Source organism: Triticum aestivum, chromosome 6B (genome assembly GCF_018294505.1).
Source record: "Triticum aestivum cultivar Chinese Spring chromosome 6B, IWGSC CS RefSeq v2.1, whole genome shotgun sequence".
NCBI lineage: Eukaryota > Viridiplantae > Streptophyta > Magnoliopsida > Poales > Poaceae > Triticum > Triticum aestivum.
In genome coordinates this window covers 483,879,730-483,884,328 of record NC_057810.1, presented here as the reverse complement: position 1 = coordinate 483,884,328, position 4,599 = coordinate 483,879,730, and positions in this window count along the sequence as shown.

Genomic DNA, 4,599 nt, shown 5'->3' with positions numbered 1-4,599 from the left:
GGACATTTGGAATGTTCTGCAACAGAATCAATCCGTGTTTCACTGCTCATTACTCTATTGCATGCGGAGTAACATTATTTACTCTCCATGCATGCATGTAGTAATACTTTTCCTTTGATAGGTTAGATGGTTAACACCCTATCTATTGCAGCGAGATAGCTCGCTCAGGTGTCATGTATCGAGCACCAAACAACTCCCCATTTTCAACCATTTTGGTCTGGTCCAATCAGTGCGTGCTACTAGTGCCACTTCAATTTGTCCTGCTTCATACAGGCTGGGACAGTCCTACTTCAATTTGGCTTGCCCAAAACACACACATGGCCGTCGTCAATACAGTATATTAACATTTGCCACGGCAGACACGACGGGAAGATGCGTCCTGTCCCCGTACGACACATTACAGTCCAAATCTGAAGTACGAATACACCCTGAGACGAGCAACAGCTATTACACCCGGATGCAGACAAGCCCTGGAACGGCGCGAAGTAGCGTCCCGGTAGACGCCAACCCCGCGGTCTTCGAACACGTCGACGAGCCGTGCTGCCGTGCAGGAACAGCTGAGCTCCTCGCCGTACGTATCGAAACGGCCAATGGCAGATCACATGGTGGCAGTTGGGGCCGTATCGCTACGAGACGACGGATGGCGGCGCCGCACCATGCGCCGCCGCGGTCGTCGGCGCTTATCACCTTCCATGGAACTTCGTGCATCGTGATCCCAGCTCACGGCCCTGTGTTCCGAGGGGATATCACGACAAGAAACCAAAATACGGTGGAAATCAAGGCCACGTTTGGTTGCTCGCATTAGGCCCGGTCAGGCCCTGGTGAACAGTTTTCAGCTTGTTTGGTTGCCTTCCCCGCATACAAATCTTGATCCGTACGAACCTTAAAACAGTGCTCAGCCAGGCCCGCTAGAAATAGCCGAATCGGCAGTTTCCAGCGAGTCAAGCTCGAGCGATGCAGGGGAAGAGAACAACACGTTGCGCGGCTGCGGGCAGGGAAATGGCAGGAGCGATGGCGCGTCTCCGAAAAAATGACGGGACGAATTTGAGTCACCGCCTGCCGATTCGGTCACCCTATGTAGCCAGGGTGACCGTCGCGGTAATACTCCCGCCACCATTTTCCCCCTCTCGAGCTTTTCCTGCAGTGCGGATTGACTTCCGCGACGAGGTAAGTGGCGCAACTACTACGGCGACCAGTTGACTGTGGCAGTGGATCGACTGCTCCTCTTCTCCGAATTGTCAGGCACCTCCTCCGCGGATCCTCCGATGGCGTCTGTAAGTTCAATCACCCCCTCCCCTCTACTAGTTCTAGCTAGATTTGTCGATGTGGTAGGGTTATCTTCCGGTCTGTTTGACCATGATGTTGTAGTAGCTAGCCGTGATGGATTTAAAGCATGCTAGGTGTTGTTTCCATGTCCGCATTGATAGCTAGTGGCCATGGAGAGAATGGTAGTATGCTTAGATGTGTGGTATACTAGCGTGCAAGTGTTAAACAAGAACATCCATGTGTCCATGATTAGTTCGATTTGTCCATGTTTTACTGGTAGTTCCTCCCGTCCATGTATAGTGTGTTATGGTGTTGATGGCGCTTACATTTGTAGGACATGACCGCGCAAGAGTTTTGCCAGGCCCTCGTGTTGTCCAAGAGCCAGTTCCCGCCATCCTACGTCGAGGACTTGCAGGCTCCCAACGACCAGATGCCTTCTGATTCAGACGTTTTCAAGGTGTTGCCTATTGTTCCTCCATTTGTGCTGGCTCAGCCCAATGTTGTTGCTCATTCTGGTGCTCAAAAGGCAGTCGCAAAGGAGAAGAAGGATGGTAGAACAACATGAAATGGCAGCCGTTCCTCTCCACTTTTGCGCTTAACAAGATGCGTGAGATCATAGCCGTTCCTCTCCAGAACTACCACCAGATGTAGCAGATCTTCTCCTTCGGGCTGGCAACCAGCAAGCATGACATGGGCTTTGGTAAGCCGTTTGGTAAGCCGTTGGGCTCGCCGATGACCAAGTATTCAGATACCCAGGAGTCAGACACCATCAACGTTGATGCTCCTGAGAAGAACGGTGAACACGTTCATGTGGGGCAAGCTTCATGGAGGAGGAGCTGAGCGTCTTCAACAGCATGACTCGGGCAGTGAAGGAGGTGGAAACCGCCATCAATGAGAGCAAGACGGTCGACGTCCACCCTGAGCTCTACGGCGTCGTCATGGAGCAAGGTGGCTTCAGCCCATAGGCTCTCATGGTGGCGTGTTAGGTTTGCTGGACAACAAAGCCCATCGTGTGGGTTTGCTGCCATGGGAGATGCCCACACGATGCTCTAGTTGAGGGTCTGGCTGGGCCAGCACTACTACTAGTGTTGCTTCTGCTGGTGGTGACAACGTGCATGATCCTCGACATCGATGACGATGACGACGTATATTTTGTGTAGTTAAGGCTTGAATACAATCTTATGGTCTGTATATTTTGGTGAGGTGGTATATAACTTAAGGTGGTAGGATTACACCCTCTGTTGGATGTGGGTAGATTGAACTTGCTATGCGGTATGATCATGCATGCTTACTAATGCCCTTCTGCTCCATTGCTTATGTTCTTCATTGCTTGCTCGTAGAGTGCTTCATTGCTTGATATTTGTGTGTTCCAATGCTTGTTGCTTCAACATATTGCTCATTTGCATTGCTAGGGCAAGTGGTATGCGGTGTTCGTAGGGAGGGTTCCAAGGGTTTACAGTTTATGGAAAGCTTGCAACCAACAAGTTTCAGGGTACATCGATAGCAGCCACAAAGGGTTTAAGACTAGGCAGGCAACAGAAGATGCTTACTCCAAGTATGTGCGAGAGCAGGCATGCAGCAAGGTTGAGGTTCGCAAGATGGATCGTCCGCCAGGGCTGAAGAACTTCAGCATCTTCATCCAGTGCATCGCCATAGCAGTGATGTGGCGTTGGTGTGCTCGGTATGATCGTGTGTATTGGATAAGCTCACCAAGTAGGGTACAAGATGAGCGCAACTCTATGCTCGTATGCAACCAAACAGCATGCACTCATCTGACCACATACAATGCGAGCAACCAAACGCGGTGCATAGAGGCATTGTTACGAGAGGATATGCATGCAACCAATCAACATGCAGATGTAGATGTTTATGTTTTGCCTACATATACTCAGTCATGCCCAACTAGGACAAGCATGCAAAGTGTCTAAAAATGATGCAGGTAACCAAACGCATCCCACACAAAAACGATGCTTCAAAGTTTAAAAAATATTGAAAAAAATATCGGATGTTAAGAGGGTGTTGTAAACTCAAGTACAAACACATTTTACTGATTATTTTTTTCATATCTCCCACCTCGTAATGTGTTTTGTCTTCATTTTTGGCATGGCAATAGAACATCTACATTTTACCATCCCGTATTTTTTAAAGATATTTTTCAAAACTTTTGAACGTAATTTGCACAAAGTAATCTTTGAATGTTGGTTTTCATGTGTTATTCTCTCCCTTCCTCCACTGCAAGCTAAGGCAACGGCGCTTCAGTTTGCAATGCAGATGGTGGCCCACATTCAGAACTTGCCTACTATTACTTCATCTTAAATTTGTCTAGATACAGTATTTGACAAGTAATTCGGGACCAAGGGAGTACTTTCTACACAGACAGCCTCACACTACTTGCCTACTACTTTCCACGGACAGCCTCACACTAGCCCACGCCGCAACCCCATTCTCTACCCTGGGCATTGGGAAATTTGAGGTCAACTAGCAGGTTTCTTTGCTGCAACATCTCCAGATTAACACCCAGGTGCTCCATATGGCCATATCTCTACGAATCTTAACAGGGAAGCACACACATGTGCATCCAATGTTTATTACTTGAAATTAATGTGAGTACAATAGTGAGATGTAGCACAGCGCACAGAGATGTCCTATGCTCTTAGGCAATCTAAATGTAAAATACTTCTTGATGGTAATATATCCCGCTTTTGTCTCCCCTTGTTCAAAAAATAAAATAAATACTGGAAGATATCATCAGCACATTACTGAGACCATCAAACATACAAGCATCAAGATGCAAGAAAGAAAGACTCTTGATTCCGGTAATTGCCTTTGACTCCTAGGTGCATATGCACCCATTGTCGAAATACACATTTCGAAAAGTTGAAAAATTTGAAACAAAAATCCCTCGTGTATATCCGGACATTTTATATGCGTGCATAAGGTTTCAGTGAAAAACGACGTCTTTTGTGGCTTGTGTAAAAAAGACACTTTCTGATGCTTCATTCTGACTATTCACGAGGCATTTCTTTATCTTTTTTACACAAGCCACAAAAAACGTCGTTTTTCACTGAAACCTTATGAACGCACATAAAATGTCTGAATATACACGTGAGATTTTTGTTCCGAATTTTTCAACTTTTCGAAATGTGTATTCCAACAATGGGTGCATATGCACCTAGGAGCCAAAACGCCGCTCTCGATTGATTCATGAGTTAATCACGAAATTAATTTTGTTGTTATGTTGCTAACAGGAAAATTTGCGGAAAAAGTATACTTGAATGGTAGATAAAACATAAATGTTGCTGCAACTTTTAACGGGGCAATGGATTATGAACG